This window comes from Crinia signifera, chromosome 2 (assembly GCF_055691185.1).
Source record: "Crinia signifera chromosome 2, ASM5569118v1, whole genome shotgun sequence".
Lineage (NCBI taxonomy): Eukaryota > Metazoa > Chordata > Amphibia > Anura > Myobatrachidae > Crinia > Crinia signifera.
In genome coordinates this window covers 232,746,052-232,774,021 of record NC_139218.1, presented here as the reverse complement: position 1 = coordinate 232,774,021, position 27,970 = coordinate 232,746,052, and the positions used below count along the sequence as shown (strand labels likewise).

At 44.8% G+C, this 27,970-nt stretch overlaps 1 long non-coding RNA gene across 2 annotated transcripts in view; it reads left to right on the top strand.

Moving 5' to 3' along the window:
- Window positions 1–27,970, top strand: part of LOC146060614 (uncharacterized) — an 88,456-nt gene that overhangs the window by 20,716 nt on the left and 39,770 nt on the right. For both annotated transcript variants that reach the window (XR_014470452.1, XR_014470451.1), the window contains exon 2: window positions 16,541–16,706. This is a non-coding gene — a long non-coding RNA (uncharacterized LOC146060614). The remainder of the gene's footprint in view (window positions 1–16,540; window positions 16,707–27,970) is intronic.

Genomic DNA, 27,970 nt, shown 5'->3' with positions numbered 1-27,970 from the left:
ATAAATTAACGGAATTGTACCCAGGTTTATCCTTAGTTATGCTTAAATCTTAAATACAATATTTTCAAAAGATAGTTCATCACTCACAGTTTCTTTGTTTGATTAATAATACAAAATGCAGACATATCATTGGTTGAGGGGAAGTCTTAGGGAAGTATCAGAGAGGTTCTGTGCAAAAGCCAGATAACCACCAGGTGGCACTCGTGGCACATAAATAATTTATTACCAGTTATTTTTATAGTCCATAGCTCTTTACAGAGAATACATGACCATTCACATCAGTCCCTGCCCAGTGGAGCTTGCACTCTATATTCCCTCTACATTCCGTACCACATGTACATGCATTGTACACATATTCATGCTAGGGGGTAATGTTTTGTTGGAAACCAATTAACATACCATTATATTTTAGGAGTGTGTAAGGAAGCCAGAGTACCAAGAGGAAACCCATGCAAGCAGAGGAAGAGTATACAAACTCCACACATTTAGGGCCATGTGGGAATTTAACCCATTACCTCAGTAATGGGACAGTAATTCCAACCATTAAACCGTTGTCATGATCGAGGGTTTGTAAACCCAGTGAATAGGTGAAACAGAATGTAGGAGAGATGGAAGCAATCCCTGACCGGGGATCGAACCCGGGCCTCGACAGCAGGGTCGTATCCTGACCACTGGAACTCCAGGGACTTGGTGTGAGTGACTGAATGAAGATGTACTGCTGGATAGGGGGCGGAGCCACGCTGGCGTGCGTGTGAGGGAGGAGAGCAGCAGCTCCCCAGCGTCTAACCCCTTCCCGCCGCCCGACTACCCTACCCACACCAATGGAGCCGGATGCGGCATGAGCCGAGACAAACTCCCGATCTAAGGGGGAGAACCTGTGGTGCAGACCTGACACGTGGCGCCTGTGAATGGAGAGGGGGAGAAGAGGCGAGCGGTGTGCCGGAGGCTCTGTGATGTCCCGTGCAGCCAGTTAATGCTGACAGTCGGATGAACGGAGCGGAGTGCAGCAGGAGGTGCCGACGGCATATAATCCAGGAGAAACTCCAATATCGTCAGCAGCAGGCGGCCGGGTGCCTGCCTGGCAATCCGACACGGGGAGAAACGAGTTTTTCAACTGGTTGGTGCCTGGAACCTCACGGGCTACAAGGCCAAGGAGATATCAGCGGCTGGTAAGCCCTCCCTGACTTAATAACTGTTTGGTGGCTAAGCCTTATTGAAGGTGATTGCAGGCCCGTGTCCGAGGTTAAGAGTTCAATCATCTGAACAAAAGCTGCTGTTATTCATTGAGCCGTGTTTTACTGTGACACTCATTGACTGGCCTCCATCTGAGAACAGTTTTTGTTGTTTTTTCATCCTTGATAACCAGCGAGATTGTGGAGTGTAAGGCGGCTTATATGTGAGTGAAAAATCACCCTATCTCAACCGTGTGGTGAACAATTCTCTTATAAAAATATAAAATAGTATAAGGGGAAAGAAAGGAGGAAAGAAAAAGGGAAAGAAAAAAGAAAAAGGGAGAGAAAGGGAAGGAAAAAGGAAAGGAAAAGGAAAAGAGAAAGAGAAAGATGGGAAAAACCAGCCAAGCTAGTGCCGCGGCACGGCTAGAGAAATTCACTCGCTCGCAGCCGCAGGGCCCAAATACCACAACTACCTCTGCAACTAATTCCCCGAATGTCACCCCGGTAAAATCTGCGGGGGGGCAAAAGCAGACTGAGGTAACCTTACAACAAGTGCTGGAGGCGGTTGGGGCATGTGAAGCAAGCCTCTCAGGCCAGATTGGAAAATTGCAGTCTGATATATCTCTGCTGAGAGACGATGCCCAAAAAATAAGAGATAGAGTGCTGGAAGTGGAGAACCGTATCTCGAATTTGGAAGATTTGTTTGCACCTATGCAAAAGCAGCTACAATCCTCCACTAAAAAAATTGATGATCTCCAGAGTAAAATCAACGATATGGAGGGTAGGCTTCGCAGAAGCAATTTGAGGGTGGTGGGCCTGGAAGAACGAGCAGAGGGGGGATCCCCTGAGAAGTTCATGGAGGAATGGCTTACTAAGACCTTCGGAAAAGAAGCCCTCTCACCCTTTTTTTCAGTCGAAAGGGCCCATCGGGTACCAACTAAACCTCCAGTGCCAGGAGGGCCGCCACGCACTATGTTGATTAAATTGCTGCATTTTCAGGACCGGGACAGTTTATTGAGACTGGCCAGATATAGGGAGAATCTAAGTTATAATGGGCAGAAGATATCCTTATTCCCAGACTTCTCATATAATGTTCAGAGAGAGCGAGCCCGGTTTAAAGAGGTCAAGGCAAGGCTCCGGGAGTCAAACCTGAAATACACGATGATATTTCCAGCCAAACTCCGGGTCCAGTACAAAAATGAGCATAAATTTTTTTTCTCCCCAGATGAGGCCGCGGAGTGGCTGGATAAGAACTGTCCTGGACGTACACAACTGGCTGCCACTTAATGGCTATATAGATCTCTTTAGTTGATAGATGTTGTAGTTTACGAAATACTATAAATGATATGGTGTGGGGGAGGGGGGGTGGAGGGGGGGGGGTTTGATGTATTACATACTCCGATATGTCCATCTGGAGGAGAGAGGAGTTAGTAATTGAATGATGTAAATGTATTTCCAGTGTACATGAAGATGGCTGGGGAGCTGGCACGTCGATAGTAATTGGGGTTTTACTTTGTGGCTGACGGTTATTGCCCTTACTGTCTGGGGGTAAAGTAATTAATAGTAAGGGATATTAAGGTGGGGTTGGGAGGGTGCGAAGGTATGCCTAAACGGGTAGGTTATACAGGGTGGGGGGTGGGGGCGGGGTGTCTGGTTGTGTGTCTTTTTTGTGTATGTGTTGTTAATTACTGTGATGTCAGTTCCTGCAAATTTGGGTCGGATTCTAATATATCACGGAGTGGTCGCCTCCATAAAATGGAAATAATTGAGAGAACCGGGAATGCTTAGAGTCTTAACATGGAATGTAAGGGGGTTGAATGAAAAAGTGAAAAGAGCTTTAGTACTAAATCAATGTAAAACATTAGCAGCGGATATCATATGCCTCCAGGAGACACATTTAGAAGGGGATAAAAATCTTGGCCCTGAGAAGGCCTTGGATTGAGAGCTCTTTCCATTCCCGATTCTCTCAGTCTTCCAGGGGGGTGTCAGTACTAATTAAAAAGAATATTGGTTTTGAATGTGTGGCAAAGGAGATTGACCCATGGGGCAGATTTGTCTTTTTAGATGCACTTATTAGATCACATAGATTTTGTATTCTAGCTGTCTACATCCCACCACCTTTTTCTTACGACGTTTTGAGGAAAGCGCTCGAGTTTGCTGCAGATAGAAATTCAGCGCACATACTCTGTCTTGGTGACTTTAATGCGGTGATGGACCCTACCAGCGATAGATTACAGATGGATAGGGGGGGCGGTGTGAGGGGTAGGGGAATTGCCGAATTTATTAAACAGATAGGATGGCACGATATTTGGAGGGAGATGAATCCCTCAGTTCGGCAGTACTCCTGCTACTCAGCCTCACACAACTCCTTCTCAAGGATAGATCATGTGTTCATATCAGCTGAGCTATCAAATTATGTGAAGGATATAGTATATAAAGCCCGAGGAATCTCGGACCACTCTCCAGTCGTGATAGATGTAGATCTGAAATTGGAGTATGGGTTTAAGTATTGGAAATTCCAACCTAGCTGGCTGGCTAGAGTCCAAAAAAAGGAGGAGGTGGTGGAGCAGATAGATTTTTTTTACTCTATTAATCTGGCCACTTCGAGTACATCGGTGGTATGGGATACGTGTAAGGCGTTTCTGAGGGGTCTACTTATGAAAGAAATAGCTAGGGAAAAAAGGAAATATAGGGAACAGGAATGTATTCTAGAGGCGGCCATGGGAAGGTCAGAAGGGCGGTATATATTAGAAAAAAGTGAGGCTGCGAAAGAATCTTGGCTGAAGGATAAACAGGACTGGCTAGAACATCTCCAGATTATGGCGGAACATCGTATGTTAAAAGCCTCTCATCACATGTATTTAAATAGGGATAGAGCAGGTAAATTCCTGGCCTACATTACAAAAACAGATAGAGACCCAGGGGTAATAGCTGGAATACAATTGGAATCGGGCCAATTAGTAACCACTACGGCGGAAATTGCCGATGCCTTCGTCACACATTTTAAAGAAGTATACAAATCTAGATTAAATATGGGGGCTGAGGCTATTAATGAATATGTGAGTAGCTCCCGGTTACCGCATCTAACTGATGAGGATAAAAACTGGTTGGAGGAACCAATCTCCCTGGAGGAGGTGAAGGAGGCTATAAAAACCATTCCCCTGGGCAAAGCACCGGGGGTGGATGGGTTGCCGGGAGAGGTCTACAAATTTTTGGGTGATAATTGGGCCGAATACCTGCTTCGCTCGTTTAGCGGGATGGAACGCGAGGGCGTTCTGTCCCCCTCTATGACCGAGGCGGTAATATCGGTAATTTTGAAGCAGGGTAAGAACCCAAATTTGGTAGAATCCTATAGGCCAATATCACTAATTTCAGTAGACGCTAAGATATACGCAAAGGTTTTGGCACTTAGATTGTGCAAAGTTATACAAAAACTGGTACATCCCGATCAAACGGGATTTATGTGTGAGAAGTCAACGGCAATTAATCTCCGGAGAGTGTTTACCTACTTGCAAGGGGCAGGGATGATGGATAGAAGTGCCGCGTTGGCATCATTTGATGCCAACAAGGCTTTTGACTCATTAGAATGGCCCTTTTTACATCAGATCTTATACAGTTTTGGATTTGGTCCTCGATTTATAGAGAGGATATTTTTACTATACCAAACTCCAATGGCAAGGGTAAGGGTGAATGGTTATGTATCGGAAGCGTTTGGACTATCTCGGGGAACTAGGCAAGGATGCCCTCTCTCACCGCAGTTGTTTGCGTTGGCAATAGAGCCTCTAGCGTGTAAGCTGAGAGAGTTATTAGAAATTGACCAGAGACCGCAGGCTCATAACATGATTGCGCTGTATGCAGATGATCTGCTGATTGGATTAGCAGATTATCGCAGCCAGTTGGATCGGGTTGTGAACACCATAGAGGAATTTGGGAGATACTCGGGCCTGACAATAAACGTAACTAAATCTAGCGTTCTCATAACAGGGAAGGATAAAAATGGGGGTATGGCTTTTGCACAGCGGTTACCAGTGGTTACTAAATTCAAATACCTGGGGATACAGGTGACTGAGGATCCTAAGAAATATCTAGAATATAATTTGGACCCGATAATAGGGGAAATCAAAAAGAAATTAAAAGTTTGGTTGAAGTTACCGCTAACAGTGATAGGCCGTATAAATCTGGTCAAGATGGCGGTCCTGCCCAGGATCCTATATGTTCTGCATCACTCCCCAGTGTATATAGGGGAGAAAGTATTTAATAGAATGAGGTCCTTAATTACGTCCTTTGTATGGAGAAATAGGAGACCAAGGGTAGGATTTGCCACCTTGACGAGAGTAAGAAGTAATGGTGGATTGGCATTACCAAACTTTAAGCTCTACTATGTTGCCACACAACTTGCCCAACTTAGATCTTGGGTAAATGAGAGTGAAAGCTCCCCGGAATTGAAAAGAATAATATCTATCAGTGCACCAGGATATACTCCCTTGCAGGTCTTATTAAGTAAAATTAATGTGGGAGGTAATATCCCGATTATAGTCCAGGCCAGGAAAATTTGGAACCAGGTTGGTAGTATAATGGGGGAAAAGGGGATCGACCCTGAGGCTTCTCTCTTTTCATTAAAACACACAGAGAAATTAAAAAACCAACAAGGGGTTAGATTATGGAGGCAATATGGGATTAGGCAATTAGGTCATCTATATACGGATCATCATCTTAAAACATTTTACCAACTGCAAACTGAGTGTGGATTAATGAAAAATATGTTTTTTAGATATCTGCAAATTAGAAGTGCACTGATACAATATGAGAAGGAGAGGGAAATTATGCTAAAGGATTCAGAGGTTAAAATCTTTATGAGGAAATTGGGGAGAGCAAAGGCCATATCTAAGTGTTACCACCTTCTATTACAACTAGAGCAAAAGGACGAGTTGACGGTCCTGAGGCGAAAATGGCAGAAAGATATTGTGGATCTGGAGGAGCCTTCCTGGAGAGTGGCTCTCAAATCGTGCCTTTTAGTGTCAAACTCAGTAAGAATCCATCAAATACAGTTCAATGTGCTGCACAGAACGTACCTTACACCTGAAAAGATCAGTAGGTTTGGTGGTCAGGGAACGGATAAGTGCCCGAAATGTGGGGTCCCGAAATGTGGGTTCTTTCATTTGATCTGGGAGTGTGTGTGTATACAGAAGTTCTGGCAGGAAATAGGGCAAATAATGACTCAATTGGGTATTCCAGCTAGGGGGTTATCCCCTTTGACTCTTCTTTTGGGGGTATGGAAAGACGCAGGGTTGACAAACCAACAAATACAATTGGCAAATTATATGGCCGCATTAGCAAAGGTTACTATTGCACGGGGGTGGATGGCAAAGGCAAAACCACAAATAAAAGCTTGGATTAATATGATGAATGGCACGTGTGAACATGAAAGATATATAAGTCTCACTCGTAAAACAACAGAAAAATTTTCCAGTATATGGCATAAGTGGTGTGTTTCGGAGTATTTTAAGGGAGATAGAATATAAGGAAATGGGCGGGCACAAGAAAAGACATGTGATTAGTATGTCTAGAGGTATTTTCACTTTTTGATATATGTACAAGAGCACTTAAGGTTGGTCAAACGAGAATAATTGCACTATGATGATATATGTTTTTTCGGTACTCTTTACTTAGAAGGGCGCCCATCTCGGCCATCTCGGGCATTGAATGCACTAAAAAATCAGGTGCGATGCGACAGACGAGATGCCCGAGATTTCCCATAGGGAACAATGTTAAATGTCTCAATTGACCCGATTTTCCTGTTCAATGCCTCAATTGACCCAATTTTTCCATAGGAAACAATGTTAAATGGGCCACAGAGGCCAAATAGGCACCCTGAAGTGAATAATGGCCACCCGAATTGTTAATGCAACCCCACGATCAACGTCAACCCGAAGCGTGGCGAGCGCAGCGAGCCCGCGAGGGGCGGCGGTACGCGTCCTACGACCTTTTCATACCCCCACTATCCACGTCGGCGTGGAGTTGAGAATAGAAAGTGTGGCGAGCGCAGCGAGCCACCGAGCCCGAAGCGTGGCGAGGGGACGCGGATACCTTCACAGGTATCCGCGTCCCCTCGCGGGCTTCACAGCTGTCCGCGTGCGCTCGCCACGCTTCGGGCTCGGTGGCTCGCTGCGCTCGCCACACTTTCTATTCTCAACTCCACGCCGACGTGGATAGTGGGGGTATGAAAAGGTCGTAGGACGCGTACCGCCGCCCCTCGCGGGCTCGCTGCGCTCGCCACGCATCGGGTTGACGTTGATCGTGGGGTGGCGTTAACAATTCGGGTGGCCATTATACACTTCAGGGTACCTATTTGGCCTCTGTGGCCCATTTAACATTGTTTCCTATGGAAAAATCGGGTCAATTGAGGCATTGAACAGGAAAATTGGGTCAATTGAGACATTTAACATTGTTCCCTATGGGAAATCTCGGGCATCTCGTCGGTTGATTGCACCCGATTTTTTAGTGCATTCAATGCCCGAGATGCCCGAGATTTTTTACTAACGATGCCCACGATCAAAATCGTGGGCGCCCTTCTAAGTAACGAGTACCATTTTTTCAATAATGGAGATAAAGATAGATACTGACACTGACAGAGAGATATAGAGATATCGTAGTGGGGCCATATCAACACTTCTCTTATTTTTTTTTATTTATTTTTTTATTTTCTTCTTTTCCTGTATTTGTTGGGTTACAGAGGTTGGATATCCCTACGCCCCGTCTCAGTGGCCTCTCTTCTTTGGAAAAGACCAAAACTATTTTTGTACTAACGACAGGAGACCCATGTAGGTGTGTAGGCCCCCTAGATTGAATAAGATACCATAAGGCTATGTCAGAGTGTTAGCTCAAAAGAATAATAAGTAACCGGTGGTATGAATAGTGAAGATATGGAGGGGAGGAGGAGAAAAAGGAAGAAAGAAGGAAAAAATTGCAAGAGTAATGATTTAGACCAGACCTAAAATTAGAACTAATGCAGGATGTTGTTATGTTACTGATGTTATGTGTAGTTGTGTATGCAGGCTCGCCAGGAAAAATGAGGGTTATTTGGGATGGAGGGAAAGAGGACAGATGTAGTGTAATAGCTGACAGCAGCTAAAGGAGCATGGGCAGTTCTAGCAGTGCTACAGATGTGAGATAGAACAGTTACCCACAGAAGAATTTATATGTGAGTCCGCATGTGCATAGCTAGCTGGAAACACCTTGTACTATAGATTGTGCGGGGGCTGTCCCACAGCTGTAAAGAAAATTTAATACTGGCGATGCTGTATATGTGTATGTTTAAGGTGATTTCAGTGTTATATGTTGTCATTTTGTTTGTTGGAAATTACAAGGAAACAATAAAGAATATTATAAAAAAAAAAAAAGATGTACTGCTGGATAAACTGGACCGGATTACAGATCTGGCTGGACTGAATTGGTACCGGATGTAATTGGGTTGAGCTGGATAACAGATATGACTGGATATGACTAAACCGGACTGGATACAGGATGTGGGTGAACTGGACTGGATACAGGATATGACTGGTCTGGATATGATACTAGATACTGAATATGACTGGAGGTGCACTGTGAACTGGGCTGTGTACCGGTAGAACTGGAGACACTGTGACCTGTGCTGTGTACCGGTATAACTGGAAGCCAGCTGAGTAGTAGCAGCAGAGATATACAGGATTCAGGGTAATAAGTATTACCTCCCAAGAAACTCAGAAGCTAACCTCACACTAAGGCTGTGTGACTTGAAGAACTGGCAGGTTCTGTATCTTAGGTTACTCTACTTATAACTCTTGGTATTTGGTGACTAGAGTCAGATGATTCAGAAATTCTCAGGCAGCCACAGGATTGGATATCTCATAGTCAGATGGTCAGACCCTGTCATGTCTGTACTTTAGGTTAGGCTCAGATGTGAAATGAAGCCTAGTAGGCCAAAGAACACTGAAGCCTAAATACCTAAGCATGCACAGAGAATGCTGCACACGGGTTCCTGCTAATTTCTCACAGAGGATCTCCACTCGGTGGCTAATCAGAACCAAAGGAACACAGATTGCAGATTGCATGCTGAGCTGAAGCAATGCAGATCACAGGATATGCTGAGGTAAGCGATAGCACATGGCACAACAGTCCATGCTACCCATGTGACAAATAGTTAATGTCAAAAGCACATAATGAAACAGTTGTTTGGAAGTTGGCTCATGACAGTGAGCTTGACATTATTACTGGTATCCATATAGACATAAACCTCTCTCTGGGTCACATTGATCAGAGCTCTTCAGAATATCAAACATCAGGAGGTTGTTTTTTTATTTGCACAGTTTGCATTTACTTAGTCCTAGCTCCATACTCCATAATGGTTTCAGCACACCAAGCAGTATTGTAACTGTAATAACTGGAAATCATGTCCCAAGATAAGTGCTTACGGCAGCTTAGGCGTTATTGTAACCACAGATGTACTGTTTGGCAGGAGGGTCCTCCTGTATTCCTCAGATGTCCAATAAATACAAAGGACCTTCAATTTTGGCTGCCTATGAGGTGGGATCAGGGAACCCAAAACCCAAAGTAAGATCACTACCGGTATCCATCAATGCCAAAGACTGTTTATTTATCCCAAAATAACCCATTGCCTTTCTGGTACAGCAGCTTGGGTATACTGGTCCTGCATCCTGGGCTAAGCAGCAGTCCATAAACTCCTGCAGTGTTGGGCACTCCCCTGGATGTCTCCCAGGTTCCCATATTCTAAACATGTTAGCTTCTCTAGCCTCTGTCTTGAAGGTGGTTTGTCCATTTATTGCAATGCCTTAAACCTCTTTTCCAGCTTGGCAAGTTATTTGGTTGTCTATCTGCTGTTTGCAGGTCACCGATCCAGTGGTCAACTGGTAATGGTCAAGTGGTCAACTGCTAGCAATTCCACCATTTGTCAGGGTGAGTTTTCCTCTAGCTTTAACCACATCTTTCATATTTTGATGAAAGTGGACAGCTGAGGTCTAACCAGAGTCACACTGGAGTAATGCCACTCAGTGAAGTGCTGAGTCTGGCCAGGCCCGGTAACCCAAGATGAGACTATCTCAGTCTTTAAGTTCAAGTACACTCTTGCTTTATGCGCCTCAAAGTTTATATCAGCCTACTTGGACTCCCTGCTCATCACCATCTCATCCACCGAGACTTCCGGTGGTCATTTCACCATTGGGCTCCTTTTTAGGACCCAGTTGCTGTTGCATCTATATCAGTTGCTGTTGGAACTACTGCTGCTGCTGTATCTTTATCAGTTGCTGCTACCGTCTCATAAACATATTCAGAAATTAATTCAATTTAGCTTCTTTGTGAGCTGGGGAGCGGACACTAGCTTACCTTAACACCCTATGCACTGACACTACTTGTGGTAGCCTTATAGAAGAAGCACACACACTGATTTTGATAGGACTGGAGTACAAGGTTCACAGCTCTGTAACTTATTAACAGAGATCTACTCCCTGTTTTTAAAAGAGAGACTTTCACAAGTGTTCTGATTTAAACAGACAGGCTGCTAAACTGCAGATGGACACAATATTGTCAACAAACAGATGAAACACTAAATTCATCTTTCACATGTATAAATTCCTAGGCTTGCTTACTAAACATCCCTGCCTCCTTTGTAGCTCACTGCCCCTTTTGCTACACTTTCAATCTTCATCTCTGCAGCGGTCATGCCTGCTGACATCACAATGCCATTACACTGGAGCCAAATTTGTATGACCCACCCTATTTAATCTGATCAGGCAGTGTGTATGACTGTCATGGTATTAGGCTCACTACCTGATGTCCAGCATATGAACACCCTGCATACAGCTCTTACATGTGCTCTGATCCGACCATTTTGACAATTCTCTTTGCCTGCTTCCTTGTTACTGCTTCTAGTGAGTTTATGGTTCCAACTTTGGCTTTCTTCTGAGCTAATTCTGCTTGTTTCAAGGTACACCATTGCCTTTTTGGTCCACCAACCTTGTTTATTAGGAGGGCCACAACCTGCATATTGGGCACAGCCCAATTCAAACCTGCTTGAGGGGGTCCCTGGTGAAGGCTACCGATATGGTAACTCTGCACCTCTGCTACAAGTATGGACAAATAACATATTATCCCAATGGTAGTTGTGGAAGTGGCCCATTGTTCTAGACATTCTCTTAATTTTAAAAATACTGTCTCGCAAAACACTGTTAAGATCGTTACTCTGTTTTGATCAGCCGCAATGTGTCCACAATAATCCACAATGCATTTCAAGCTTTCTTGTCTATAGCTTTGTGAGTAAAACCGCCTAGCCATGTTCAATCAGGCAACACCTTGTATTCAGTTTCAGCTTCGGCTGAACCCATAAATTGCATTACATTTTGTAAGGTATTTACACTGTTCTTAAATGATAACAAATAGCATACAGTAGTAAATGTAGGACTCTAGTGAACCTACAGTATGTCTAGACAGTTTTATTCTAGTTTATGAAGCAGAAAACAAGACAAATACTAAGATTAAGTGCTTACATGTGTTTTTGTAGAACCTACGGAAACTGGTTATAAATGGCAGTATAGTACGAGAGCTCAGGAATAAATGCAGGGACAGATCCATAAATCATAATGAAAGCAGGCACAATGTTGCTATGACATGAATTACATTTCATGTCCATCCAGTGTGAGTGTTTAAATTACCAAGACTTAAAAAAATGACTTCACAAAGGCTGACAAACTAGATTTTTTTTACCTGCTCTTCCTGGTACTATGATTTGTGCATGATTCATCCAACTTAAATCACCTGCCCATCAGGGTAGTGCTGTATCTGCTCACTGTATTTTCCTCTCTTTGAGAGCTTTTCTCTGTAGGTATTCTAGACAAATTGTCTCTTGGTGTAGAACCTGAAATTAGAAGTTGTTGCCAACTTGCAATGGCATTAATCTACTTTATTACTAAATTAAATCTGAAGACAAATACAGGTGCATTTTATAAAATTCTCATGTACTGTAGGGTCAGGTAATCGTCGCCCAGCCAGAGTAAAATCCTGCCCTGTGCAAGCCTGCGAATTGATGTGCAAGGCTTGAGAATGGCTTGTGAAAGTGAGGCCAATCAGCGATTAGCAGCAAATCCACCCGCAAGCTACTAATGGTTTTTCCTGTGTGTGCATCCTGTGCGTATCCCAGGACTTACTCGGCGGGTGCGGTACAAACAGGCTTTTTGGGGCCCGGAGCTGATGTCACACGACTTTCCTTCATATGCTTTGGCATGCCTGCCTTTTCCCTAACACTCTCAGAAAATTGTTGGGTGGCTCCTACAAATGCCGGCTTCATGTCAATCAACTAGCATATGGCCAGCGATTAGAAAGTAGCAGGACTTCATTGCAGGACGGCCTCGTACATGCATACTATGGGCCATATCCATGCGCAGTCTATTGATAATCACCCAGCCTGTGAATTTTTGCAGTGTGATCAGGTCTGAATAACCCCCATTACTTTTATGCACTTAAGTACTTAGGTGGTTGTGTTTGCCAAACAAGATGCCCAAATTTGTGGAAGGGTAGCAGTTTGCACACACAGTTAAGGTTTTTACTTGTAACAATGAGCAATCTAAAGACTCATACACACTGGGTGATTTTGGGCTGAAAGCAGCTGATTTTTACCATTTGAGCTGCTTTCATCTCAAAAACTGCTTAGCGTGTATGGCCTGGTGATGAGTGGTGAGCGCTGATGCATGCTCCCGCATCATCGCCGCCCTCTAACTCTTATCTGCTAATATTACTTGGACGGGTGAACACCCAGTGTGTATGCACCTTAATATGTAAACAATCGCAGCTCCTACTTACATTTGGCAGGGGGACTGGGGCCTGGAGAAGAGACAGCCTTCAGCCCCAGGTCCTGTCACCTGCACAATGGATCTGAAGGTGCTGGGAATGGCGCAAACACAATTGCCACGGTGTGACTGTGCTGCGCAACCCCCTGGCTTCTATGGTCTGCATCAGCTGCTAAGGCAGGGAGTGGCTTATTATAGGTCTTTCATACCTCCCAACTGTCCCACTTTCCGCAGGAACGTCCCTATTTTTGCGCATGCATACAGTGTCTATTCATGCACAGTGGCAAAAACAGTGGCCTCAAGGGAGCGTCATGATTATAGGCCACGCCCCCCAAATTTTCAGGCACCCATCTGCTGTGCATCAGCATCCCTCCTCCCTCCTAAAAGTTGGGAGGTGTGGACTTTTAATAGGAAGTCCAAGTGAAGCAAAGGCAGTCACGACCTGCACGGGGGGTCGTGACCACTGTAAGTAACTACAAATTACTATACTGAACACTATATTAAGTGAAAGGCTGAAATGTGTTTTTAAATTGATGGTAACAACATGGTGGAAGGTTAAGCTTTGATGAAACGGTTACAATTTTGTTCACTGCATCTCTAATTATTGTTATACTTTTTAATATGTAGGATATTGAGTAGGCAAAAGCCACCTCATTGAATAGGCGCACTAGCCTATCCAAAGAAGTTCACTTGGACATTGGTGGATTTGATCACTACTTTGTTGCAATGTATGTTAAGATCTTCACTTATGCTCCATATTAATTGTAAGAGTTTATCAAAATTATTTTTACTATACAGGTATTCTTAGTCCATCAGCAGTTATCTTTATTCTGTATGGTACTAAAAGCTTCAGTGTGGTAGCACCTCTTTTTATGTTCAGAAATAAGATGACCAGTCCATTCCCTCCCTTCTTGCACCTAGTAGTATAGCCAGGCTAACAAAATATGTTGGAATTTTATTGTTTAATGCAACTACAATACAAAAACTATTGCTAGGTGACAATGTTCTTATGCTCTTCAATTAACTGAAAAGCAAGAATACAAATTATAACTATATTGAATTATATTGATGATAATGGTCACACTACTCCACTTCTCCCTGTGTGATTGCATTTCCACATGTATTTTCTTGCTGTACGGAAATACACAGCACTATTCATTCTCTGTAGCATTTGAAGAATAGTGTCACAGATGGATATTCATCTGTGTCACTCAAGATGTTTCTGCTCAAATCAACTGCTTCTCAACTACCATGAGTTGTTACCTGTCATCTAACTTGTGTTGTCCGATCGTTACCTGTCGTCATCTCTCCTATAGGTCTCTTATCATTTTTATGGTATTTTTCTGTATGCAAATTACTTTCCTCAGCCATCTTCTCCAGCAATGTTATTTATATAGTATGTACTACAGTGAAAAAATAGGAAATGCATTTATGTTACTATACATCTAAAATGATTGCAGTTTTTTTCAAAGGACATTTAAAAGAAAAGATATAACAAAAATCTAAAGCTCAATATACTTGAAATTACATAAACTGACAGCAGAAAAAAAGGAAAGAATATAACATACTGTATACAAGACACATGAAAACATAGGCACATCTGTAGATACATAACATGCTGCATGACTGACACAACTGCCCTTTTTCCTAGCTAGTGGAATGGGTTCTGCAATTGAATACAACTTACATTTTTATGTGGGAGAAACCATACATTTTTTTAAAGAGTGCTGTGACTTATTTATATATAGATTCATGTTGATCCCTACAAAAGCATCATTATTATGACTACAATTCAGACTGCACTGCTACATAATTTTGAAGCCAGACATGGAATTATCATATGATTTGAAGGAGAAATGGGAATGTGTCTGTTGTCAGAGACTAACTATATTTTGTTAGTGTTAGTTTCTGTCTTAGGTATATGTATAAACATCCCCCCCCCCCCCCCCCCCCAATTATACCCCTTTCATCAGAAAATGCCTGGACTTACCCGGTAATACAGTCCAGGGATCAAGCAGGGACATTCCTGGGTTGGCCCCTTTTGCACCGGGGTCCAGTCTGCGGGTATCCGGGCATCGGCGGCTGGGCGCATGTAGCACTATTTGCTGGGTAGTGGTGCGGGAAGCCCTGCTGAATTTTAAAACACCTTGAAAAGACTGGTCAGATGCTGATTGGCTGAGAGCGTCCGACTAGTCTTTTAAATATGTTTTCAAATCCAGCAGCTCTTCCCGCCCCACTGCCCAGCAAATAGTGCTACAAGCGCGGAGCTGCCGCTGCCTGGATCCCTGCAGTATGGACCCCGCTTCCCGCCGCCTGCTGCCCGTACCCCACTGCCCGGGTAGTAGCTTTCACACCAGACAGTAACCCGGTTAGCAGGGTTGCAATCCCGGCAAATTTAACCAGATATTTGGCCTGGGAATCTTGCACAGGGAGTTTGGTGCCACCCTGATAGCTATTCGTTTGTGCCCTTCCTCCCATACTTTATAAGGGAACAGTTTGCACTGAGACCGTGTGCTAAAAAAAAAGAGGGTGTGATTTCATATGGAAGTGGCATGAACAAACAATAGTACAGACAATTTAAATTATGGGGGAAATTTACAAATATAAAAAACCTAGTTTTTCATATTGGTATTTCCCCTACGGCTGCATACGACTGTTTAAGTCGTATGCAAAGTCGTGTTCCGGAGGGGAAATTACAAAGCAGTCAGATACGACTGCTTTGTAACCCTCCGATGGTGTAATGATTCGTATTAGCTGGCCATATATACGGCCGCTAATACGAATTTTTCTAGCAGTCTGCACAGATCAGTCAGATCCGTGCAGGCTGCAATGTGTAAAAAAAAAAATAGAAAAATAAATAAATAAAAAAAAAAACCGGCGTGGGGTCCCCCCCACAGCTGTAACCAGCACCAGGCTGAAGGAGCCGGGGCCGGTAATTAAAAATCAGGGAACCCAACAAATAGGGGTTCCCCGATTTTTAACAACCAGCCCCATGCTCCAGGTCCGGGGCTGGTTCCCAAAATACGGGGGACAAAATGACTAGGGGTCCCCCGTATTTCAAGAACCAGCCCCAGGCACAACCAGCCAGCAGGGTAATGTCACAGCCGGGGGACACTTATGATATAAGGTCCCGCGGCCAAAACATTAACCCCCTGACCGGTCAGCCTGGCCAGGGGCCCTGGGGGAGTGGGGACCCCCCCCAATGAAGGGGTCCCCCCCCCCTCCAGGACTTACCTGACCAGGCTGAAGCCTGGTACTGTCCCCGATGCCCCTGGGCGGTGGGCATCGGGCTGATTATGGTGTAAAAAAATAGATGAAACTATTGTTTTTTACTGTGCCACTACAAGTGCCAGCAAGCTGGGACTTGGAGAACCACAAGTCCCAGCCTGCTGGGCATTAAAGGGCCCGCTGGCACTTGTAGTTCCACAGTTAAAAAAATAGCACACAAAACACACTGACACACATTTAAAATAAAACTTTAATACATACAAAGCCCACACATACTAATACTTACCTATCTTCTTCCCGTAGGTAGCCCTGGTCCTGATGTCCTGTGTCGTCTTCGGGATCCATGTCGACGTCCTTCTTCATGTCGACGTCGCTGTCGGCGATGGCGTCCCCGTCCGGATCCGACAAAATCCATGTGGAAGCTGTGGAAGGAGACCATACTCACCTGTCCCAGCGCGACGTAGTCCAGGTAAGTGTCTTGGCAAAAAAACAAACCGACACCCGAAACCAGTGAAACTATCTTTTATGTTGACCCACTGGAAACACAACCCTATTGCTAACTTAGGGGGAATGGGGCAAGACTGTGTGTGTGTGGGGTAGGTGTTATCACCCTAAGGAGCGTGGCTTTACCTACTCGGCAGGTACTTTTTACCTCTCTGTGCCCCTGCTGATCTGTAGAACAGACTGTTTGCTCCTATATCAAAGTAATTACAACATTTACCAGCCATACAGATGAGATATAATTTTTTAAGCCTTGAATCTGCGACTCATTAACACCAGATGGTGCCTTTATACCTATACATTTATCAGATGCGGACTTGTAGTTAGATGACACTCCAGTGACTTGTGTAGATCCACTCCACCTGTTCCATTTTCCCTGAGTGGTGGAAATATGGAGATTTTCAGACTAGTATATAGAAATCTGTGCAAATAATATGTTTTTTGCTGATTATTTTAATAGTTGTAGACAATTTACAAAGGAATTATTTTTGGATATATTCTAAAATACACTATGGATAAATTATATTTAGCCGTTTGGAATATTTTGGTCACATTTTGTTTGAGCACTGGCAGTTTTGCATATGTTAACTTACTTACTTATCCTCCAAAGGATAAACCACAAGTTAGCGGGGATGCAGGAAGCAATACAAATTGTATATATTGTTCAATCTTGAGAGAGATCTGTACCTAGACACTGTCTACCATTTAGACTGTAACCTGTCACCTTGCATATACAATTATCATGTATACAAATTAATGGAATAACACTCGTGAGAATAGAAGTGTTAAAAGGTGTTAGAGTAATAAGAAGAAGCAGTTGTTCAGTACATAGGTGAGCAGGGCCGGCGCCACGACTAGGCAAATCTAGGCATTTGCCTAGGGCGCCGGCCACTGGAGGGCGGCATTTTGCCCCCCCCCCCCTGCCGCCCGGGTACCTGTCCTACGGCGCTGTGTATTTAAATCTGGCGGCGGAGGCAGCGGGGGTCCCTGCAGTCCATTAGAAATAACGAGCGCTATCCGCCGGGCTATGCAGAAGCGCTTCTGTTGTGAAAACACTCGCAGCACGGCGCACGCTGATCTCAGCCAATCAGCGTGCTGCCAGTGTTTTCACAACAGAAGCGCTTCCGCATAGCCCGGCGGATAGCGCTCGTTATTTCTAATGGACTGCAGGGACCCCCGCTGCCTCCGCCGCCAGATTTAAATACACAGCGCCGCAGGACAGGTACCCCCCCCCTGGCACCGGGGTGCCCCCACCCCGACTTGCCTGGGGCGCTCCGGTGCCTTGCACCGGCCCTGTAGGTGAGAAGTAGTAATAAGTTTGTTAAAAAAAAGTGTTGCATTAATGAAAAGCATTTCAGTAACTAAAAAGTGTTACATTAATTGTTACAATAATTGTGCCCTGAAGTAGCCCGGTTGCACCAATAAAGGGGGCCCCACACCCTGGACCCATCCCACTCCTAGGATTTATTCTATAATTTTAGCCAGTATTTAACCAATCAAATTGCCTATTCCAAAATGAAGTCTGCAAATGCAAGGACCTTATACTATTAAAAGCACCAAAGGGCAGGTGAGAGGGGTGCCAGAACAAGCTGAAGAAGTCTCTGCCTTCAAGTGTACACCGTATATGGAGGGAGGGGGCAGGACTGCACAACCTAATTCTAAACATAATGGATGCTACCATGCTGAAACTTCTATAGACACACATAAAGATAAAATGCTTTGCAAACAGTATTTAACAGAATCTTGAAAAATTTGTGCTAGCAGAAACTGGAAAAGGTATCTTTTTATATTTAAATGCATGTCTTGAGGTATTTAATCCTGTTTCAGAAAATGTCTGTAATGCCACCAAATGTGTTCCTGGAGGAAATTCAGGGTTATTAAACGTGGGACAAGAGGTTAGGGTATCAGAGCCAGAGCCAGCATGATATGTTAACAGGAGCAAAGCAGGAGTCACCAGGCTAGAGATGCCCCTACCTAGTACGGTTTGGTGCTTCAATCTCTATTTTACGAGTGCGGAGCAAGTGTGTGTGGCACTGACTGTGGATCAATAGGCAGCAGGCGCAGACAGGCAACATATCAGAAGCTGATATGTTGCCTGTCTATTTGAACTTGAACTGTAAGGTGGGCAGGAGGTTACCCTTTCCACAAGTAAAACTGACTCTGAGTATTAGGCCCAAGTTATTTTATACATCCTAAGGTGGGCAGGCAATACCCTGAGTCTTGTTTGAATGGTTGGCCATTATGCTCAGTCCACTCTTCAATAACAGATAAGATAAGGGGGCCTCTACAGTGTTGCATAATGGGTACTGCTGTGTGGTGTAATGTGTATAAGGGGCTCTATCTACTGTGTGGTGTAACGTGTGTAAGGTGCTCTACTGCATAAGGAGCTCTACCATGTTGTGTAATGTGTAAAGGGGCTCTAGTGTGTGGTGTAATGTGTATAAGGGGCTTTACTATATGGCATAATGTGTATAAAATGCACTTTTTGTGGTTGAATGTGTATACGTGACTCTAGTGTGTGGTGTAATGTGTATAAGGGGTTCTACTGTGTGGCATAATGTGTATATGTATAATAATGTTGATAAGGTTCTCTATATACTTTGGTTGTATGTGTATAAGGGCAGAGGCGTAAGAATAACCATGGTGGTGGGGAGGCGGCCTTCTCTAGCATCCTTATAAATGGTCTGCTGTTAGGAGCAACCATTTTGTGAGGGTCATGTTTCATAAGCAGGAGCCAGGAGGAGCACTGGGACCGCAGACAGGTAGATCTGTGGGTCCCAGTTACAGGTGCGGCAACGGCAAGTGGAGGGGTAAGGCAGGGTTGGGGTAGTTTAACCTTTCTTGGAGGAGGGACGCTGCTGATTTTTTAGTTACTCCACTGTATAAGGGGATCTCCTGTGTTTGATGTATTGTAAGAGGGCCAACTTAAACATTTTTTTTAGTAAAAAAATAAGTGTATTGGAGCTTATGCGGGTCATCTAAAAGCTGCCCGCATGAAGGTCCACCTGCCGCACACACTGCAAATCTCCTCGCATGCATGCGAATGGAAGTTTTACATCCATTCACAGATTGCATGCGGGCAGAAATCATTCCATGGTCGGCAACCATCGAATGATTTCTCAAGTGCACACATATCTAAGTCAGTCTCTGCTGACATAGATCTGTGGCGCCTCTGTACGGGAAGAAGGCAGGCAGCTGACTTACGGTGACGTCAGCTGCCTGCCCCCGGCACCTGTGTCACTGGCGCATTTCCATGGGAACACCCAGTGTTTTCATGGGAACGTACATATAACGCTGGTCGTTCCCATGGGTGCAACCCATGTCCACTGCTCACACTGCTGCGTGCGAATGGGCCGGTGAATAATCAAGTCAAATAACCACAGTTACAAGAGGACAAATTGGTTAAATGTTTGGAGATATTACTTGAACCCCGCTATGCTCCTTTCGGTACTTGTGTATTATAGCGGCGCCCCCGATGTACATCGCGCAATGTTTTTATCGCATCGCATGCCATGCACCCGTTGGCATGCGATGCGATTTTTGCCCCCTATGCGATGAAACATTGTATAAGCACCCTAAAGGGTGCTTTTAAGCACCCTAATGGGTGCTTACAATGTGAAATGCACCCCCACGCCACCCCCCCCACTATAAACGTGAACCCGAAGCGTGGCGAGCGCAGCGAGCCCGCGAGGGGTGGCGGTACGCGTCCTCCGACCTTTTCATACCCCCACTATCCACGTCGGCGTGGAGTTGAGAATAGAAAGTCTGGCGAGTGCAGCGAGCCACCGAGCCCGAAGCGTGGCGAGGGGACGCGGATACCTGTGAAGCCCGCGAGGGGACGCGGATACCTGTGAAGGTATCCGCGTCCCCTCGCCACGCTTCAGGCTCGGTGGCTCGCTGCGCTCGCCACACTTTCTATTCTCAACTCCACGCCGACGTGGATAGTGGGGGTATGAAAAGGTCGGAGGACGCGTACTGCCACCCCTCGCGGGCTCGCTGCGCTCGCCACGCTTCGGGTTCACGTTTATAGTGGGGGGGGGGGGGGGGGGGGGTGGCGTGGGGGTGCATTTCACATTGTAAGCAATTACATTATTGTCTTTATTGTCTTTATTACAAGAAAAATCTATACCGCTTATAGGGTCGGATTCAAATGCTTTTTGCGCTGGCAGTTACAAGAGGGCATCAAACGTTACTATTGCAGCTCAGCGTTCAGGTGTGTATGGCTGCCGGCACCTACATTTCAGCTCACACCACCTGAGGGTGGCACGATAAAAGTTGAGAAAAGTCACCCAATTTTGGCGCGCAAGATGGACTTTTTGCATCCTGCCCAGTACTTTGGTCAAGTTTAGCTGCTTTGTGTGCCTAAACCCGACCTCTTTGTTATTAAAAATAATCAATTGAATATTGCCCCACAATCTCCCTGTCACTTTAGATGGGAGATTGGGCGCGATTAAACAGTTTAATCCAGCCCATAGAATAGAATACTAAATGTGTCCCCCGAGCGAGAATCTCTCCTACAAAAGAGGATGGTTTAAAATCAAGTCCTCCTCCAAGGAGAAAAAGCTGTGCTCCTGGCAGCCAAACCTGGCATGCTCCTTGTATTCTAATATTTATTTCTAATTCCAATGGCTTTATCCAGCAAAAAAAGCCATTACATTTTTTGCATGTGCTTTTTATGAACTCAACAAGGCGAGAGTTGTGTAACTGGGACCAGGAAAGGCCTAGAGGCGACCTCCTGACTTTGTGTTAATCATTTACCCACAGAACCTGTGTACAGCATCTTCCAACTTTTAATGTTCTCAAGAAATGTGTTGTCTGAGAGATATCATGACCCATTCTAATGCTGGCCACACATCAGACCAACTTTCCTCCAACCATCCAACTAGTTGGTTGGATGGATGGAATAAAAACCTGGTACTGGATAGGAGCAAATGTCATTTGTAATGAAGTCATTTGTTTCCCAAATCAAAAAATGGACAACAACTGTCACTCAGACAATGTACTGTAGTTGGACCTATTTGATTTAAACAATTTCGCTGAATGTTTTTGTCCATTCTCCTGAGTTTGTGAGCAAATTGCTTATTGGCATTTGCCCCCATACAGTACCAGATTTTCAGTCCAACCAACCAACTAGTTGGATGGTTGGAGGAAAGTTGGTCTGATGTGTGGCCGGCATTAGCACTGGTGTTTCAAGTGAGGCGAGCGATGGAGTGTTAAAACAGCATCATTTGTATAAACCAGCCTTGCGATGTGTCTAGACTCCCCCCAAATACCAACATTTTTTGAGGTTGCATAAAATAAAACAAAATCAGGACTGAAATCATATGATTGCCTTATTAAAAGGACGAGTCAGCAACTCTTTTGCTTCTTGAAGACAGAGTTTGGGAACCACTGATCTTACAGTTTTTGTTTTGCATATTTAGATTTTTTAATAGAATTTGACAGAACCACTTGGCCCATCTAGTCTGCCCCTTTTTAAACATGTTACCTCAAACCCTATTTGATCCTCATTTTTTTGTAAGGATATCAATATGCCTATCCCAAGCATGTTTAAATTGTTCTACTGTATTTGCCTCTACCACCTCTGATGGGAGGCTATTCCACTTATCTACTACTCTTTCTGTGAAGTAATTCTTCCTCAAATGTCCCCTGAATCTTCCTCCCTCTAGTTTCAGTGCATGTCCTCGTGTTCTGCTGCTCCTCTTCCTGTGAAGAATGTCTCCCACCTGTACCTTGTTAAAGCCTTGATATATATGAAAGTTTCTACCATGTCCCCCCTTTCCCTTCTCTGCTCTAAACTATATAAGAGTTATGCGGCCCATACACTGAGCAATATGCTCTGTGCGTTTTGAACTAATGTGATATGATCTACAGTAGTTCAAAGAAGTATGTGCAGCACATATTTATTGTGCTTTGCAATGTGCAAGGCGGACATCGCCTCGCAAAGCAGGATCGCTCCATGTATGGGCACCAAGTCATATATTTTTAGACACATCAGGGGAAATTTACTAAGAATATGAAAATTCGTATTCATATTCTTAAAACGAATCAATACGACTGATATCGCTGTCGTATTTAATTTTCAAATTCATATTCTGGAGTGGAATTTACAAAGCAGTCGTATTTGACTGCTTTGTATTTTCCGATGGCGTATGGATTCGTATTTAGTGGCCTTATATACAGCCGCTAAATATGAATTCGTATCGGCAGCCTGCATGGATCAGTCAGATCCGTGCAGGCTTCAGTGTAAAAAAAAAGAGAAAAATAAATAATTAAAAGAAAACGACATGGGGTCGTCCCCCCATGGCCATAACCAGCCCCAGGCTCACAGAGCTGGTCCTGGTTTTAAAAAATCAGGGAACAATTTACAAAGGGGTTCCCTGTAATTTTTAAAACCAGCACCAGGCCCAAGGGCCAGTCCTGGTTCTCAAAATACGGGGAACAAAACGAGTAGGGGTCCCCCATATTTTAAGAACCAGTACCAGGCCCAACCAGCCAGAAGGGTAATGCCACAGTCGGGTGTGGTATAGCATTCCGACAATGAATTGTCCGACAGTACATTGACCGACAGCGGTAGTCAGACACCACAGAAATCCCGACAAATATATATTAGACAGTAATCTTAAATAGACACACATTAGTCTGACAAGCACATTAGTCAGACATCAATAAGACCGACACATATTTCTCCGACAGCTGAACCACAGACAATGAATAGTTCGACAGCGCATAAACCAGACACTTATTTGACCGACAGTTTATAGGGCCGACACAACATACATCAGACACCAATAAAACCGACACTTATTTGACCGACAGTTTATAGGGCCGACACAACATACATCAGACACCAATAAAACCGACACTTATTTGGCCGACAGTTTATAGGGCCAACACAACATACATCAGACACCAATAAAACCAACACTAATTTGTCAGAGAGGGAAACCGCTAAGGGGGAGGCTAGGGGTATCTACATTTAGGCAGCTTAGGGGTGCAGCGTGAAAAATTTGTGCTGATGGGGGGGGGGGGGGGTTTGGTGGCTTGCCCTGGGTGCTGACCTTCATGGGTGAGGGTGTAATGGGGGTTGCAGAGCCAGAATAGTGCTGATCACTGCAGGTCATTCTGGCTCTTGTAGTTCTACATAAAAATGTCAAGACCGGCAAACCGCCAAGGGGGCGTCTAAGTGTAGACCGTATGCATACTATGGGGAGGCTAGGGGTGTCTAGATTTAGGAAGCGTAGGGGTGCAGCGTGTTTGTGCTGATGGGGGTGGGGGGGGACAGGGGACAGTGGCTTGCCCTGGGTGCTGACCGTCACCGGTGAGGGTGTAATGGGGGTTGCACCGTTCCTGGCCAACCCACTTTTACACAGTCTCACCAGATATGCCACATTTGAAGTGTAGAGCAGGAGAGTTCCCAGGGGTGCATACCTTCATTAATGCAGGGGGGGGGGGGGTTTGCAGCGCTGGTGATGCGCAGTGGCAGGTCATTACTACCAAATAATTGAAACAGAACAACATTTAATTAAATCAAATATATATTTATTTAAAATTAACAACAGATAAATAATTGTGAAAGAGGACAGTCTTTTCTGTAAGAAACCAACAAATAACTTGGAATGTTTTAAAATGTAACCAAACAATGTTAAGCATTCATCACTGCATATGGTATGCAATTCCACGAAGAAGCTCCATGACATGCAATGTATCTTTTTGGGCCAGACATATTTGCAGGGCATCCTCGTGTTCTTTTGTGTCACGCTTTACTGGTGTTTTCTTTATATTCGCAGTGACTTTTTCTAATATTTAGTGTCGGTTAGATTGATGACGGTTATATTTAGTGTCGGTGAAATATGTGTCGGTCTTCTCGATGTCTGACTTATGCTGTGCCGGGCTTATACACTGTCGGAGTATGTATTGTCTATGTAATCAGCTGTCGGTGAAATATGTGTCGGTCTTCTCGATGTCTGACTTATGCTGTGCCGGGCTTATACACTGTCGGAGTATGTATTGTCTATGAAATCAGCTGTCGGTGAAATATGTGTCATTGCTATTTGGTGTCTGTCATATGCTGTGTCGGTTTTTTGGGGTGTCGGTGTAGTTATTGTCTATGTTTGTGTTGTCTGGGTTTTATTTGTCAGGATATCCATGGTGTCAGTGTTTGTATTGTCTGACTTTTGTGTGTGTTTTTCAGTTGTCGGAGTTAAGCAGTTGTCTGACAATTGTGTGTCTGTGTTTTATTGTCGGTGTAATCGTTGTCGGATAATTGCCTATCGGAAACTCGTCCGGCACCCGCCACAGCCGGGGGACACTTATTATATTAGGTCCCATGGCCAAAGCATTCCCCCTGACCGGTCATCCTGGGCAGGAGTCCCTGGGGAAGGGGGGACCCCCCCAATGAAGGGGTTCCTCCTTCCAGAACTTACCTGCCCACGCTGAAGCCTGGGGCTGTGTCCGGTACCCCTGGGCTGTGGGAACCGGGCTGATTGTAGTGGAAAAAGAAAGAATAAACTATTGTATATTGTTGTATATTTATGAGTCCCAACAAGCCTCCCCCGCATGCAGGGCATTAAAGGGCCTACTGGAACTTGTAGTTCCAACAATACAAATAGTAAAATAAACACATCGACACCAGAACAATAAAACTTTATTACATTCAGAGCCCTTTCATAACTATACTTACTTAACTTGACCCCGTAGGTAGGTCTCCGTCCATCTGTCCATCAGTTTTTACATCCTGCGGCTCCTCCTCCCCAATACCGCTATTGGCTGCCTAGCGACTCGTGATTCCTATTCGTATTTGTTCGATGGCGTATACATTCGTATTCGTAACTACGAATGTGCCATGAATACGAATATGATTTGACGTATTTTCTTCATAGTAAATGCTAAAAATACGAATAAGTATTGCGCCGAGCAGAGTGTTGCCGGGTGCACACACCCAAGACTGCAGGTAGGGTGGCGGGATGGGGAATTTGCCCATGGGAAAGCCCAACATTTCATGGGCGTTCCCATGCAAATCCCCGGTGATGCGGGTGCGGATGTCAGCTGCCCACCCTGTTCCTGATGTGGGTGCACGCATAGCTAAGGGACCTGAATTTGTAAAATTTGCAGTGTTGCATGTGGACCAGAATAAGATCCTGTTCTGTATATGCAGGACATCTGTGCAGTTATCTTCACCAAGTATTTACAGTTATAGTTTGCATTCACTTATACTATGCAGAGACAGCAGATGGCAGTGTAAGTAATACAATTTGTAGAATGGGAGCAATCTTGAATCCTGTGATAGCTTTGATTAGCTTTATTTTAATTCAGGTGTAGTTTTCTAGCAATCAAGCATTCAAAATCAATTAGTAAATGTCTGGGTAGAGGATGCAAAATATAAACCAGCAATACATTGTTTATGCAGTCATAGTGCTGTTTTTTCTCCTTTTGTATGTTATGTACATACTTTTGCATGGCTGTGTCTATTTTTACAGGAAAATGGATTACTTTTCTAAGAAAATGGATTACTAGGAGCACATAGGGCAGTGGTCAGGGGACTCGGTCCTCATTACCCCACGCAGTGCATGTTTTGCAGGTCTCGTCACAGAATCACAAGTGAAATAATTAACTCCACCTGCAGACCTTATAAACTGTGTCTGTGAGTAATTAGTACACCTGTGCACCTGCTGGGTTACCAGCAAAACATGCACTGTGTGGGGTAATGAGGACCGAGTTCCCTGACCACTGACATAGGGCATACTTGCCTACCTGACCCTCTCCATGCAGGAGAAAATGATTTGTTCCTGGACTTCCTTGGTAGTGTATGATTGCCATCACCTGTGGTGAAACACCTTTACCTAGCTCCCCACAGGTGATGGCAATCATACATTACCAGGAAGGTCCAGAAACAGAGCATTTTCTCCTGCATGGAGAGGGTCAGGTAGGCAAGTATTGCCCCTTTCCCACTGCAGCTAAAAAACGGTAAATTTCCGATTTTCAGCGCAATTTACCGGTTTAAGGCTGCAGTGGGAAAGTGACAGAGTTGAAATACCGTTTAAAGTTAAATGGTATTTCAACACGTTTTTAAAGCAGAGTCCTACACGGCTAAATAACGTTTAAGAGGCAGTGGGAATGCCTCTTAAACGTTATTTAGCCTCCAGGCAGTCCCAGTGCCTGATGAAACCTAGCAGTTCTCACTTTGTGCATGTGTAATGTGTGCACGTGCATAATAATGAGCCACTAATTACATATGCGCATATGTAATGAGCGGCTCATTAGTATGCACGTGCACTCATTACATATGCGCAAAGCATACCTCCCAACAGTCCCGATTTTATCGGGTCAGTCCCGATTTTATCGGGACAGTCCCGATTGTCAGGGCCTGTCCCGATGTCCCACCCGCGGGCGGCAGTGTCCCGCGGTGTGGGGGGGCTGTTGGGAGTCCCCCCTGTCAGCTGCTAAGCAGCGGGGAATAAACGCTGTGCGCATGCGCACAGCGTCTATTCCCGCAGCCAGGGGGCTGGGGGCATGGCTAGAGGCTCACAGAGCCTCTGGATCATGCCCCTATAGCGGCAAAATGGGGTCGTGGCCTCACGGGGAGCCGCGAGTATAGGCCATGCCCCCAAATTAGGCCACGCCCCGAAAAAAATCCCGCCTGCTGAGCTGCGGAAGTTGGGAGGTATGCGCAAAGTGAAAACTACTAGGTCTCATCAGGCACTGGGACTGCCTGTATCCTGCATGGACCCTGCATGAACCTCCGCTGCCTCCCCACTGCCCACAGGTAAGTACAAGGGGAGGGGAGGTGGGGGCACAGGGCAGGTACGGGGGGGTTAGGCACTATTTACACTGGGGGGGGGATTAGGCACTCTTTACACTGGGGGAAGGGGGGGTTAGGCACTCCACATTTTACACGGTTCACTGCAATGAGAATGGTACTTAAATGGTATTTAAAATGGTAATCTGCTGCAGTGGGAATGCTAATACCATTTTAAATACCATTTAAGATTACCAGTACTTTAAACTGGTCTGCAGTGGGAAAGCAGCATTAGACATAGGGCAGGGTGTTTACAGATGCCCGGAGATGAAAGTGTGATGATGCCACCCCCTTTCTTTAGACTAATGGTCAGCCATTCTAAAATGAACACTCATATACACACAGAGCCCCTCCCCCATACAAACACAGAGTCACAGAAGCATATACTGTTGCAGAGACAGCATCTCTCCACATGAGACTAATGTGGAGGATCC